Raw genomic sequence first — 16,223 nt, forward strand, 5'->3', positions numbered from 1 at the left:
CCTGATCCTTTGCATCTGACACCTCTGGAGATAAGTAAATCTTGGACTCTTTGCTTTAAGGTTGGCTAAGTAAGTCACAGAGAAAAACCTATCTGTTAGTCACCTGAAGCTGAACAAAGAACATACAATCATAGGACTGTAAGGGACCTCAGAGGTCTTCTAGTCCAACCCCCTGCTCAAGGCAGGAGACCTTATACCATCCTGGTCAAATAGTTGTTCAGTCTATTTTTGAAAACCTTCAATGATAGAGCACCCACAATTCTGGGACGCAAGCTATTCCATTGATTAATTGTTCTCACTATAACTATCAGAAAATGTCTCCTTCTGTGTCAGATCTCTCTTGAGGGAATATCAGCAGCAGCAGCAGCAGCACAGCAGCATGTCCTCGGAAAGACCTTGATTCTGAATCATAGTTAAACAAGTGGTGCAAGTTCAAAAATAATGCTTTAACCTAAGGCAGTGGTTCTCAACCTTTTTAATGCCGTGACCCCAACCGGTCGTAAGTCGAGGACTAAACCGGTCGTAAGTCGAGGACTAAACTGGTCATAAGTCGAGGACTAAACCGGTCGTAAGTTGAGGACTACCCAACCGGTCGTAAGTCGAGGACTTTCCCTGCCCGGGAGTGTCGCGCATGCGTGGTTCTGCCCCCTGCGCCGGCCGAGGCGTAGCTGGCAAGCGGCAGAGACGGAGCAGGCCGACCACCAGCTGGCCCAGCCCAAGGGAGGTAAGGCACCCGCCGGAAAAGGGGAAAATGGTGGACAAAAAAAATGGCGGACAGCCTTGCTTGGCGACCCCCATGGAATGGTGGATCGACCCCAAATGGGGTCCCGACCCACAGGTTGAGAACCACTGACCTAAGGATTTCAAACTCAAAACATCACGCATGATGCTTGAGAACTGGTTCACTGGTATAAAGATAATAACATTGAAGCCCTTTTATACTGTATGTTGATACAAAAATCCTTACCGAGTCAAAAATGAGGAAAATGAATATCAGGTACTCCATTAATCATACATTTAATAAATGAAGTCACATTTTCTGTAAAAGAAAGTCATTTCATTTTGGCAATTTAGCTGGCAGCATTTTTAATTAACTAGAACAATATTTGGTTTTAATCCTGAGGTGACTGCATCCTTAGTGTTGCTTGCAATTATTCATGTCAACCATGATATCAATATTCATTTGTTAATTTTTGAAAAATGAGAAAACTTAGGTATATGTGTGTGTGTGTATGTAACTTGGCATTTTTTTCTGGAAACAAAATTGTAGAAATCTGTCTGTCTGTCTGTCTCTCTCCCCCTCCTTCTCCCTCTCTCCCCCTCCCTCCCTCTCTCCCTCGCCTCCCTCCCTCCCTTGGAGAATTAAATCATAAAACTTTCTGAGGAGCCGCTGCCCGTCATTGCTGCTTCCATCTCCTTGCTATGACTTCAGAGAGGTGCAGCTCTGCATTGAGGCACTACTACAGCCAGGGCTCCAACCTCCCTAGTTCCTCCTTGTGCAGCCAGGCCTGAACAGTGAGTGGACAGGCCATTAACGTATTGGCACACAAGATAGTGGTGGTCCAATATAATTAGAAAGCTAGATTTTCAGTTCACAGTAAGTTAATAAAGAAGACAAATCTTTTGGAAAACAGTCTGAAATTGAACAGAGGGTTCTACTTGCCCAGGGAAACAGCAGTAGAAATTAGAATTAATGCAGTGTCTAACTAGAGCAGCTATCTGTTTCTTAATTCAGTTAAGCTGAATTATATAGTCCTTTGTCCCTAGACTTACCCTGTGTATTTGGGATAACTCCTCCAATCATTTATCAATCCGCTGGAGAGAGGGTGCATTCTTCCTGCTTTCTGAACTCAAGAGAGAAAAACTTCTTGTTTTAAATCTCCAGAGTTCTGCCTTTTCAAAGATCAAAACTTTTTCTGTTACCTAAGAAGGGGAGCAGTTAATGAAATCTCTTGTATATATATACATGGTAAATGCCATGCCTAAGATTAGGTATGTATTCAGTCTCAAACACTTTCTAGACTAGTAGGGAGACTAGTATTGTGAATGCTGGTGGGTTATTCACGTCATAGGTATTTTTTTATTTGTTTCTTTACATTATTTATAAATATATATATAAATTTATATGCAGCTGTCCTGGAGAACAAGGTTATTCCTTCTAAACTTTGTAAGAGGATATAAAAATTACAAATTGATTTTGTAAGACATTATCGTATGACGGGGGGGTTCTGTAAAATGATTTTTTTATTAAGCTGTTCTTGCTGAATCTTCTCTAGGCTTTAATATTTTTCAAAATATCATTTGGCAATGCTGTTGTAAAACTTTTTCCTCTTGAATTTTTGTACTGTTCACAGTCACTCATACCATCATGACCTCTTGTCTGGATTACTGCAATGCACTCTACATAGGGCTGTCCTTTAAGAGTATTCAGAAGCTGTTGCAGAATGCCGCTGCTTTGGTAGTAAAGGGTGTCATGTATTTGACACATATTACAACACTGCTCTGCGAGCTGTATGGGTTGCTAGTTTGTTTCCAGGTGCAATTCAAGGTGCTGGTTATCACCTTTAAAGCTTTTCATGGCTAGATATTGTTATGTAAAAGTCTTCTCCCAGTTCTTTCTCCCGGTCCAATTCAGTCAGGAAGATTTGGCATGCTGCAAGGGATGTCAGCTGGGGAACCAGGAGATGTGCCTTGTCTGCCATAGCCCCTGCCATTTGGAATATTCTCTCTTCAGATATCAGGGTGACCCCAACCCTGGTGGCCTTTTGTAAGGCCTTGGAAATTTGGTTGTGTGCCTGGGCCTGGAGCCCGAGTGTGCTAAAGGCCCCGTTTCCTGGTTGTATTAATACCCATAGTAACTGCTTAGTGCCATACATATTTATTTTTATTGTTTTAATTTTTAAAAATGTTTCGTGTGATCTAATGTACACTATCCTGAGTCACTTGTTGAGATAGGCAGTTATAGAAATCAAATAAATAACAGTGATTCATATAATAGTGCTAGCAAATATAATACAAGTTACGATGGACCTCCCAAAAGCTACTTACAACCCAGTTCCAAAGTTCCAGTGGCCCCCCTGGTCACATGGCTACATTTTACATGCTCTGCAACTGGCCAGTCTTTACAATTGTTTGGTCATGTCCTGCAGGCCTTTGTAATTGTGATTTACAATATTTTTGCTGGGAAAACGGTGTTTACTTCTGGTTTCTGCCAAAAATTGGGCCATGGTGAACAATGGATTTGCTTAACGACTCTGCTGCTTGCTTTAACAACTGTGGTGTTTGCTTAACAACCATAGCAAAAAAAGGTCATAAAGTTGGACAGTCACATGATGACCCACTTTATGACTGTCATGACTTAATCATAATTGCCAGACTCAATTACAATCATACGTCAAGGATTTCCTGTATTCTTTGGGAACAGGAACCATTTATGATAAATAAGGCATGAATTCACTTTCTATTTCTGTAAAAAAAAAATCTCCCCACTTTTTTCTTCCATAATAATTTCTCTCCTCCATCTCCTCCTTTCCCCAAGCTATTGACACTTTTAATCTCTAATTCTAATTCAAATACCAATCCATTATGTAACAAATTGCTTAAATGGCAGAAATTAAATTTCTGACTTAAACTTATAATGAGGATAGAAAAGAACGGTCTGGAGTTTTGTGCAAATGCACTATTCTGTTTATTTTTTCAATGTTTATTAATAGTATGTTGTGCTTTCAGAATAGCAGTGCTAATATCAGCAAAAGCTAGCAGAGGGGATAATACTGGCAGAATTTGTGCCTTTAAAAGTTGGGCTATTCAATAAAATATGAAGAGGCTGGTGTGATAGAATGGCCAAGAATGTTCGATAACATTGATAGTTGCACAGTGATGATTTAGGCTTTCTATAGACATTGGACTGGGCATGTGTTGGTCAAGCTCTTGTGTGGAGATAGATGAATTCATGTCTCCTCTTGCTGCAACCACCGCCAATTTGTTTTCCTGTGCTGGGATTACTAATTTTACTACTACTCTGCTGTGAAAACCCTTAGAGAGCAAAGGAGTATGACCATCTCACAGCTTCAGCCAGAGTCATTGCCATTCCTCCAGATAGGACTGGGACCTGTTCCAACCCCCTTAGCTGTTTCTTGTACAGCTCCATGTGTGAATAGCAAGTTGACAGGCTTGGGCGTTTCAGTGTGAGGCTAGCCTCTGTTGTCTGATTGCTATATTTCCTATTCTAAATCTATAACAGGAGGAGCTATTGCAGTGATGGTAGGAAATGCTTACCTTGATTTGCCCCATCTAGGGTTGCAAGTTTGAGATCCTTGCCATGCTTTTTTGTCAGCCTAATTGCCATACACTAAATAAATAAATGTTGGCCTAATGATGGACTAAGTAAGCTGCTTTTACAGTTATTGCTCTCTTGCTGTATGTGAATCCAAAAAATAAGTTGGAGGTTTCATGTTTTCTCCCTGAATGTTAGGTTGACCAGTTTAGATGTTGGTTGCTTCATTGAGCTGGTGACATGATAAACGGAAAGGCTTATGTATTTATTTAGACGTTCATGCTTTGCATATAAAATAACTCTACTTAACTGAATGAAACTTTAATTACAGCGAAGGCAGGTTATGTAGCATATTTCTTCTGGGTCATTTTTGTCTATGTATATGTGTGTGACACCCACCTCCCCAAGACAAAAATCATGATGGATGAGATTAATAACAAGGAAATAAATTGCAAGTAATGATGTCTTTTGGAACAAGTCATTGGGGCAAAAGGACATAGTAGATAATGATTTTATATGCAGTTGCTTTCATTTTATCAAAAAGCATGGGTTTCTGCAAAAACCTGATAAGGCTAAAGTCATTTAAAAAGTGTGGGTTGGAGGAATGGGCCTAAAGATATGCATCAAATGTTTTTGAGGAGAGGCATTATAGACCTTCTGGACCAACCCATAGCTATTTCTTCCTCCACAAATAGAGAACGCTGTCTTATCTCCCATGAAACATTCAAAAATTGACAATATGTATAACATTAGGAAATGAATTCGTTAGATACATTTGAAATGGCAAGGGGGAAGGAGCGTATTTCTGTATATATTTACCATATAGTTCCAATAGAAAAGAATATCTCTAACTCGGGGTTGAATTGTAGAGTTCTTGGTGCTCTCTGTGCTTGATAGTTTGCTTGATTGCAGTTACCATCATCATCAGTTGTTTAGCAAACAACTGCCTGCAAACAATCCAGAGAGCACCAAGAATTCCATATAGTTTTATTCTCTGAATTCACACGTTTAAATTATATAAAGGTTTTTGCTTAAGATTTGAACAATCTTATGTCTTTCAAATATATAATTGCCTACAAGTAGACAAACATCTAATCAAAATGCTTATAATCTATATTTAAATTTGCAAAAACAAAGCAAAAAGTGGAATATAAAATCAAAGCAAAAAGTGGGATATAAAATTAATATTAAAGATGAGAAAAATCAGTGCACCTGCTGTTCAGTGAAACATGCTTACAGTTAATGCCAAATGCTTACAGGCAATGCATAAAAAAGAAAATGCTCACCTTATAGTTTTGTTACGTTTTATGTGTTCTGTCATTTTAAAGAGCAAGGGGAAGGATTGTGGTTTGAGGTAAAAGAAAAGGAATACTTGTTTTTCTGTGAATATGCTAAAATTTCTACTAGCTGAAGAGCTCTATGACTGGAAGAGGACAAAACTACTTTCTTTAAAAGGGGAAACAATAGTCAGAGATTATAGATCAACCAGTCTAACATTTATATCTGGGAAGATTTTAGAACAGATTGTAAAACAATCAACCTGTAAGGAAGTTGATTTTTCAAATAGTTTATTACTTGATTTTTTTTAGCCCACCTGAAATTCAAGTGACGTGTATACCTAATGTTTCTATTTTCTGTTTATCCACATCAACAAGCCAGTGTGGTGGTCCTAAGGAAAATGACTGGCCCAAAGTAGTACCAAAGTGGGGCTAAAGCAGAGGCCTGGGTATGGTGACAGCTGACTGAGACTGCTCAAGGCCCCAGGCCTCTACTTTAGCCCCAGCTGTGGCACTGCTGCCAATGAGTGTTGCCATGCAGAGTGGTGAACAAGGCAAAGACTGGTTGGGTCAGAGTTATGCAGCTGGGAGAGAATTGCAGCACCTTGCAGGCATAAACACTGCTGGGCTGGGTAGGGGAACTGAGCTGAGCTGAGCTGGCTTCCAGGGGCAACTGTGTCTTAGTGCTGTACTGTAGCATCCCCAAATTTATGCATATCATACACCAGGTCTCCCAGGGTTCTTCCCACAATGCTGTGGCACCCCACCTTGTTACCTTGGACTTCCTCTGCTTGACAACCCATGATTCACAGTTAAACAAAGGCGTGCCACTATTGCGGTCATTAAGCAATGTGGTCACAGGACATTTCATTTTATGACCCCATCGGTAAGCAACCAAAATTCTACTCCCAATTGTGGCCATAAATTGAGGACTACCTCTAGATAATATAATGTTTCTTTGTTTCAGCAGAACATCTGAAAAAAATTCTCCATGACATTCTGATTAACATGCTAGTTAAGTGTGCATTTAATAGTATGAAAATGTAGTTTTCCTTTTTAGTTCTCCCATTCAGTCATATCTGAAACTCAGAAACTGTCTGGACAAGTCTTGGAATTTTTTTGGCATGAATTTTCAGAAATGCATTGTTTGCCTCTTTTCTAGGGCTGAGAAAGTGACTGGCCAAGGTCACCTAGCTGGCTGTGATACCAGAACTCAGTCTCCGGTTTTCTAGCCTTAACCACTACACCATGTCTAACCTGTCATCAAATCCTCACCCAGCCAGACTTCTGCTGCTATAACCTATGCCTAGGCCAGGGGTAGGCAACCTTGGCTCTTTTATGACTCGTGGACCTCAACTCCCAGAATTCCTGAGCCAGCATGGCTGGCTCAGGAATTCTGGGAGTTGAAGTCCATGAGTCATAAAAGAGCCAAGGTTGCCTACCTCTGGCCTAGGCCCTAGAGCATTGTCAACAACGTCCCTAGACTTCATCACTAACTTATGAAAATCTGGGGGGCAAACATATTTCCTGAGGCAGAGTTGGTGCACAGTTTAAGGGTTCTATAGGATTTGTGGCTTCTGCTCAAGGAGAAGATGGTATCTGTTTTCAGGAAGGTGTTTTGCAAAATTTGTTCATTCAGTTTGCATAGCACAAAGTGTGTTGGCTAATTTGTATAGTTACATCTTGAATGCCAATTATATTCATTCCTTAATTGTGATGTACATTTCATAGTCACCTGCACTGTAGTAATCTCTTGATTAAATTGTAACGTGCATGACATGGGAATGTCCTTGATGAGCGTTTGAAAGTGTAAACTGATCTAAAACAGTGGTGTATTGTGGTTTGATATACCACAATATGCTTATATGACACTACTGCTATATGAGCAGAACCGGTTTTCAAGGGGCTTCTGTATACAATTCAAGATGTTTGTTGATCTCTAAAACCCTGTATGGGCCAGATTACTTGCGGACTGCTTATCCACACTGGTTTTAGTACATCCTTCTAGATCTGACAGAGTGGGTGTGCTTTAGTTCCCATTTGTGAAGCAGCAGCATCTCGTGGGTCTCAAGAAGCATTTCTTCCCTATCATGGCTTCTGTATTGTAGAACAAGTATCCCCTCCGAGATACAGTCGACCCTGATACTATTATGCTTTCAAAAGGCTGTGAAGATCTTGCCCCCCAATCACTTGGGATGGTATGTTGATGGAGCTCTAGCATGGCTGTGGTTTTATCAATATGTTGACAATGTAATTTTTAGGGTCCTCAGCCCAGTTTCTGAGCCACCACAACAAACTGGCTCTTAGTGGTATTGCTTGTGTTTTAATCTATTTTTATTTATTTATTATTAAATTTATCCTGGCATGGGGTTACTCTGGCAGCTTATAATAGTAGAATGTAAATTTATAAAAAGTGTAAATACATTAGTAAAACAATGAAACAATAAAATTAAATAATGAAAGTACAGCAATATGAATTAAAAGATGGTTGGGGAGGGAGCAGGGTGTGCAGTGGGGATGGGGTCAGCTATTAGTGCAGTAGCCACCTCCAGTGGTTATTGGACTAATGTCCTATAGTCGTAAATATGTGTTAATTGCCAAGCTCCCCAAATTAAATAATGTGACTCGGGAGTGACATTTTGTTTCCTTCTGAAAACAGATTCTATTGCCTGCCCACTTCCAGATGGTAAAAAAATTACCCATTGTGATACTAATGTATCTAGTGATAAATCAAGTCTTTAAAATTCAGTATTTTTAAATTAGAAACCTAGAGTTGGAAAGAATCTTAAATATTTATTTTGCAGTAGTTTTTCTCTTTTCCCTGTGGCCATAAAGGGAAGAAGAGGGAATGGCCCTGAGTGAAGGAGGAAGAGCCAGTACCAAGGTAACAATCAGATAAAAGGAACAAAGGGCCTGAGTATGGGCAAGAATGAGTAAACTTCCCAGACAACTCTCATGTACTTCACACAGACATGAAGGGTTGGGGGTTTCCTATCATGGTCTACCTTGGGTGGTTTCATTTGGTGTGGATCGGCAGAGAGACATTCACACTTGGCTGTCATTCCCTTTTTGTTTAACATCTACATGAAATTGTTGGGTGAGGTCAAAGTCTGGATGCTGTGCTGGTCTGAATTGGAGAAGCAGAAATAGGTGCAATCCTGACAAGACTGAATGCCTGAGCTTATTTGGACCATCCCGTTCTGGGAATATTCCATCATTGGTGTTTAATGGGTCTTGCTTCCCCATTCGAGACTTTTATGTAATCTTAGGGACTTCTTGTACTCACAGCTCCAGCTCAAAAGAGCAAGTGGCAACTATGGTTAAGAGGGCCTTTGTACAAATTAATCTAGTACCCCAATTGCTCCTGATTCTAAAGGCCTTTCACACAGTCACATTTTGATCACCTCTTTATTGGATTACTGTACAGGTAATCCTTGGCTTAGGACCATAATTTAGCCTGAAATTTCCTTTGCTAAGCAAGGCAGTTAAGTGAGTTTTGCCCATTTTACAATTGCCACAATTGTCAGGTGAATTGCTGCAGTTGTTAAGTTAGTAACAGGGTTGTTAAGTGAATCTGGCTTCCCCATTAACCTTGCTTGTCATAAGGTCAGAAAAGGTGATCACATGATCCTGAGACATTGCAACCGTCATAAATATGAGCCAGTTGCCAAGCATCTGAATTTTGATCACGTGACTATAGGGGTGCTGCAATAGTCGTAAGTGTGAAAAAATAATCAAAAATCACTTTTTGGTCCCATTGATTAACAATGTCATTTTTTGAGAATCCTTATCTGTTGCAACTCTTGCCCTCACTGATCCATACTACCCATGTAGGTTTGGGGTTTTTTGCTTTTTTTAAATAGGTCTTTTCTTTGACTATGATACTTTTATGCATATTCCTTTTTTTATAGCTAGTCCTTAACCTACGATCATAATTGAGGCTAAAATTACAGTTGTAAGTCATGCTGGTGATTAAGCAGGTCACTATGTGATTGCACCTGATTTTACAACCAGTTTTGCAGTAGTGGCTATGGTTTTTGCCAGAAACTGGAAATAAATGCAGGTTTCCAGCAAACGTTGTAAAGGATGGTCACGTGATCACAGGATGCTGTAAACAGCTGTAAATGCAGTTTGTTAACATCCTTTTTAAATAGCAGTGCCCAGAATTGGGAATGGTATACCAAGTGGGGCCTGTTCAAGCAAAGTAGAGAATTACTTTCCATTCTTCTATTTCTATGTATCAATATGCCTTATTATCAGCTGTATCACACAGCTATCTTTTGTTCAATTTGTTAGGTAGTACTGACAAATCAAGTCCTCCCCATCCTATACTTGTTCATTTCACTGATTACCCCACCTGCAGAATTTTATATTTCTCCATCTTTTCTTCTAAAATATTAGCCAGTCTCCTAAGTATTATATAAATATTTAAATGTTAATAGATAATTGCTTTTTCTGAATCATATGACCAATTTTTATATAACATTTTTTACTCTATTTGTTTGTGCTGAAAATGGGTAATAGATATATTTGTTATGGAACAGCATAAAAATGGGGAAAGTAGTTATTCCACAAAACTATTTATAAAGTTCTTATAAAATATTGCCCATGAACATAGTACCCAGTTTTTCAGGGATTTTTTTCCTTATGGCGTAGCAAAAATATGTCAAGGAATTACAGTTCTTCTCTTTAAGAATTATTTGTAATAAAGGAGTAAAATCTTGTTTTCTAAGCTATTTTTGTTTTGGTTAGAAGGGAGAATTTTCAGTTAAACACATCATTTCAAGATATTCTAAGTTGTGTTTTTGCTCTAAGAACTGCATAATTGGAAAGGCCGCACCCTTCTTTAGTTGCCTCTGTTTCCAATTAATTACTCATATTCCTGGTGGAATGCTTAAGTTGCAAAAGACAGGATGGAAAGTGATTACATAAATCAGTTAAACAACAAATCTTTTTTAAAATCTTAACATATAAGACATACTATAATATGTTTGAAGTTAATAAACATAGCAGGGATTCAATGCGTATTGCTTATGGACAGTTATGTACACACATACTTGGTTTCCAATATGGTTTTGTTACATCTGATTTTTAAAATCTTTTGAAAATAATTTAAAAAGGTCTCTCTACTGATTAACAAAAAGCTTGCAATGCTGTAAAGAAACAAAATCTAACATTTTAAAAAATAAGCTTCTAGCATGATTCTTAGTAAATCAAAACAAAGGAGACACTAAGCTAATTTTATATTAGCCATCCAGAGTTAGTTGAGTGACTATATAATTTTGGATAGGTAAAATTAAATTGAATAAAGCCCAGTCTTTGCAATTTACCTTTCAGTCTAGAACAGGGGTCTGCAGCCTTAAATACTCAAAGAGCCACTTGGACCCGTTTCCCAGAGAAAAGAAAACACTGGGAGCCGCAAAACCTGTGTGTGAATGCGCGCGCACACAAGGGGGGGGAAGCTCAATTGAAGAGTTTAATTAAAAAGAAATAGAGGCTGCTGTGCAGGAGTTCTCTCTGTCCCCCCCTCTCCCTCTCTCTCTCTTTCCTCTCCCCCCTCTCTCCCTCTCTCTTTCTCTCTCCTCTCCCTCTCTCTCCCTCTTTTTTTCTCTCTCTCTCCCTCTCTTTCTCTCTCTCCCTCTCTCTTTCTTTCCCTTTTTCCTCTCCCTCTCTCTCTCTTTCCTCTCCCCCTCTCTTTCTCCTCTCCCTCCCCCTCTCTTTCTTCTCTCTCTCTCTCTCCCCCCTCTCTCCTCTCCGATCTTCTGTTCACCTGGCAAGCAGGCTTCAAGCTGTTCTCCAACAGGCTGGCTCTCTCCTGCCCTTCCTGCTTCCTGCAGAGACGCAGCCAAGGCAGGAGCCCCTTCCTGCTTCCTGCAGAGACGCAGCCAAGGCAGGAGCCCCACCCAATAAGCTTGTCAGCTCATCGGAAAATAGGGTGAGGGCATTCTTTTTTTTACACACACACACACACACACACACACACACACACACACACACACACAGAGAGAGAGAGAGAGAGAGAGAGAGAGAGAGAGAGGCGCAAGTGCCTCTCTCTGTCTCTCTCTCTCTCTCTCTGCAAATGGCAGAGGAGGCTGGGAGCCACAAAAGAAAGCTCAGAGCCACATGCGGCTCCAGAGCCGCAGGTTGCTGACCTGTGGTCTAGAAAAATATTAAAGTTAAGCTAGAGAGAACATTGTAGAATCTAGAATGAATGATGGGAAGCTACATAATAGTTGATGCCTACTATAGTGGCTATTTTATGAATGCACACAAGTATAAAAAATCTAATTAAATAATCTATAGTTTTTCCCTATCTTCATGTAAACATAGCATTACTTTTTAAGGTTTCTTGGTTTGACTTGCTGACAGTAAAAAAAATGAGTTATTTGGAATATTTTTAAATAGATCAGTTTAGAAGTAGAATAAATTCTGAACCAATATGATAAGGTAAAAGATAAATCTTAAAAATTAACACTTATCTATATAAACAATTTTATTTTTAATATTAGAATAATGTTTATTAAAACTTAGACATTTGGTAAAATATGGCTGTATCTTCATAATACTAAATAAGTTTAAAATGTAAATTAAAACAGGCTTATCATTCAGGACAAACTAAATTTCTTCTTTTCATATGATCTAAGAAATTTAAACCCAGATGGACATTCATTGAGGTGAGGCCAGCTAGTACCCGCATTTTCTCTGTTCTGCACAGATTGCAGGGGCATTTTGGCTGAAAAGGCAGCTGGATGTGAGATCCAGATTGCTGAAAGAAAGATAAAACTGAGGATTACACACATGTACTTCAGACATCTGATTGTTGTGAGCAGGCAGTAGAAACTGTCATTTTTGCACTCACTTGTGATCAACTGGGTGTCATGGGTTCCGTCCTGCTCTGAGGCATAAATGCAGCCTTCATGGACTCAAGGTTTGACCAAAGCTCATCTTTTTAATTGCTTAGGAATTATTTTTTGTACCGTTTCTTTAAGATGGAAAAACCTTTGGAACTACAAGCAGCTAGGTGAGTTTGCTTTCAATCTGTTTAATAGAAAAGAAACTATGCCTTTTCAGCTTTGTAAGATCTTCATTTTTTTGCAACTATTGGCAATAAACAGCAAAAAAAAGTTACTTTAGACTTTAAAGTTGTTTCTATATAGTTTAAATGCTAAGGCTTTGTGAAACTGATTTAAAGAAAGGTTTTGAAACTAATTAGGTTATTTCATGTGTGAAAAAGTGTTTTGTTTACATTTTAACATAAAACAAGACTTTGAAAGTTGATTAGTAAAGCACATGATGGTTTCTTTAAAGGAAACTTTTGAACTGTGTGTGTGAACTGTTTAACTGCTGACTGGTATTTTAAAATTTGTTACTGAAGATGAACAAACGCCTTTGAAGACAATTGAAATGAATTTTAAGGTGGACTTAAAAATTATAGCTTACAAGGAGATAGAAATACTGCCTGTGAATTGGATGACAGAACAGAATAGAGCTGGAAGGACCTTAGAGATCTTCTAGTCCAGCCCCCTGTTCAATCAGGAGAACCTATATAATCTCAGATAAGTGACTGTCTAGCTAGCCTCTTCTTAAAAATCTCCAGTGATGGAGCGCCCACGATTTCTAAAGGCAAGCTGTTCCACTGGTTAATTGTCCTCACTGTCAGGAATTTTCTCCTGAATTCCAGGTTAATTTTCTCTTTGATCAGTTTCCAACCATTGTTTCTTGTCCTGCCCTCTGGTGCTTTGGAGAATAATGTGACCCCCTCTTCTTTGTGGCAGCCCCTCAAATACTGGAACACTGCTATAATGTTGCCCCTGTTTCTTCTTTTCTTTAGATTAGCCAAATCCAAGTCCTGCAGCCGTTTTTGCTTTTATTTGAAAGGATATTAAGGATAAATTTAGTGTGGTCTCTCTTGATCAAAATTCTAGTCTGTGGGAGAAGCCCTGGAAGGAGTTCTATCATTTTCCTGCAGTTATGTTCTGTTAGTGACAGGAATCCTGTTTTTTTTAATCCTGACAAAGTAATAGTTTATAGTTTTACACATGTTTACACTTATTAAATAATTCTGTTTAGGCTCAATGTAAGCATCTCAAGAGTGATAAACTTCTTCCTATACAAATTGTTTTGAGCTAGTTGGAAAATTTAACTAGTGGTAGATGAAAAGAAAAAAATAATTATTATTCCTTTCCATACAGTTCCGTAGTCTGTCTGTCTGTCTGTCTGTCTGTCTGTCTGTCTGTCTCTCTCTCTCTCTCTCTCTCTCTCTCTCTCTCTCTCTCTCACACACACACACACACACACACACACACACACACACACACGAACAAAAAGTTTGCTCCAGAGCAGGAAATATGGCTTTTAGGGGTTTAAATACAGTAAAGAAATCTATGCAGATTGCTTCTTCCCTTCCATTGAGGAAGCATTTTTAATGGAAAAGAGATTGGATCCAGACAGTTAAAAAGTAGACAGTTATCACCATTCCTGTGGGATATATGCCTATTTTATTTAAGAAAACAAGTTTCATAGTCTAAATTTGCTAATGAAGAAAAAAGGAGCATTTTTTGAAGTGAAGATACTCAACTGAAAACTGAAAAAGAACTACATATAAGGTAACTAAATTGTAATTGTGGTGAATATCTGGTGTGATACTTGTCAATTCTTATGGAGAAGAGTGACAAATTTTACGAAGGAAAAGGTACTAAGTAGTAATTTGTAGCTATGGAGACAAGTCTTGCAGTAAGATATAACTAGCTAGCTAGCTAGATGCACACATATATGCAGATTTACTTACAGAAAGTTTTCTTTTAAAATTCTAATTCCTTTAATAAATAAAGTTAAATAACTAAAACTTTATGAATCCTGTATTCCACAGGATCATTTTCTTCTGATTTCATTTTAGGTAATTTAATGTTATGTAGTATATTTCTAAAATCCTTTTTAAAGACATTATTATATAATAGGTTAGGTTTTTTCCTTTTACATAACATTTTATATAATAACAATATAGTTAAATACTTTTTACTTTATGTATAATATGCTAAGTAATATTAAGTGCAGTGTTCTTAAATCTCAATGAAATTATTTTTGAAAAATATTTTATTACTACAGAGTAGAAAATAAAAGTTTAACTTTGTGGGGACAGAGTTAAATTGGCAATCAGTTCAGTTGATTCCCACAGAATGGAGGGAGAGAAATTCGGTGTCATTTATACATTTAAAGCAAGGTTATAATCAGACTTATAATCAGCCTAGGTCACACATACTTTACACTCTCACTCAATTCGCTAAATACTTTTTATATTGATGACAAAACAGATAAATACAAATACACTGAAATCTAGAAGCCTTTGTTCTCCAGTACGGGAGATGGAGAATTCACACATATGGGTTTTGTAACCTACGGACGAGAACTCTGGTTCATCAGTTTGAACTGTGCGGGGGAGAACGACCGGTCAGAAATTGAACCAGAGTCGAGAACGTCTGCACAGACCACACCGAGAGTCAGTTATCGTCCAATCCTAAATACTCACTTAAGAGGAGAAGGAATAAAAGATTCCTTCCCTATTAATTAAATTCCCTTACCCATTAATTTGATTTCCCCCCTTTAATTTCTGGCACTGGGATCAGTGTTTTCCCACACCCCTGCCTTTGGGACGGCTAAGGATTGGGGGGGGGGAAATCCATTGCTGCTCTCCCTTGTTCTTTCCCCAGGGCTCTGGGGAGGCAGAGAGGAGACCTAAAACAGGGGGTTTGAAAAGAACGGCTGTTCCTTTCTCCCTGTTTTTGAAGCGTTCCCTCAATTCCCCAGTCGGAGTTGCCTTCGACCTCCGGAATTGCTCATAACGTGTAGTACGATCGCGGGCGCCATTTTAAGTTGCCGAAAAAGGCAACGAAGATCGTTTTACTCTCCCCTTTTTTGCAGCGATCGGCACGAAATCGCTGGGGGGGGGATTTCAGCTTGGCGCCCAGCTCTGCCTCAACGATTCAGCGCTCTGCCTGAAAATAAATTTTGAGGCTGCGGAGCTGCACAGCAGAGCGGAACGAGTTGCGGCCGCCATTTTGAGGCCTACGATCAGGGCGAGGAGCTGTGAAGGCCTCGTTCTGAATTTTTTCCACGAAAACTCTGTAATTGCTTTCAAGACATTTAGGAGCACTGTCAGTTGCTTAATTTACCTAGTAAATTTCACCTTCGTTTACTGTTCATTTTCCCTTACTAACGGCCGCCATTTTGAAGCCACGTGGAAGCTTCCTCAGGTTCAAAGGGAAACATTTTTATTTGGCCTGGTCAGGCATCTTCTGGGGGGGGGGGTGGTACCTTCCCTTATCAGTCAACCTTGGCAATTTATTTCATTTCTCACATCACAGTAACATTGATTGACATATATTTGGATCTGATCTTCCCTGCTCAGCCCAAAATTTTTCCTTTCAGGACCTCTGCGCCCTAATTGGGATTATTTTTCCTTATTTACTGGTGCACATTGCCTGGCCACCTAAGGCCTCCGGGGCGGAGCCCAGTGTGTGGTTCCAACCGTGCCTTCGGTACCTCACTCAAGGACCGTGACCATAGCCCAGAGAGAACCTTAATAATTTTTTGGGTCGGGTGGTCAGGGGAACAGCCTCTGTGTTTGTTCCAACTCCGCCTCCGCCAGCTTCTTGCCTGCCAGAGCGTCACCT

General features: G+C 39.3%; 1 protein-coding gene across 1 annotated transcript in view; it reads left to right on the forward strand.

The window, feature by feature from the left end:
* SLMAP (sarcolemma associated protein) overlaps positions 1–16,223 on the forward strand; it is an 87,227-nt gene that overhangs the window by 14,962 nt on the left and 56,042 nt on the right. The window lies entirely within an intron of this gene.

The sequence above is a fragment of the Protobothrops mucrosquamatus genome, unplaced genomic scaffold, assembly GCF_001527695.2.
Source record: "Protobothrops mucrosquamatus isolate PMUCROS unplaced genomic scaffold, P.Mucros_1.0 scaffold428, whole genome shotgun sequence".
Taxonomy (NCBI): Eukaryota; Metazoa; Chordata; class Lepidosauria; order Squamata; family Viperidae; genus Protobothrops; species Protobothrops mucrosquamatus.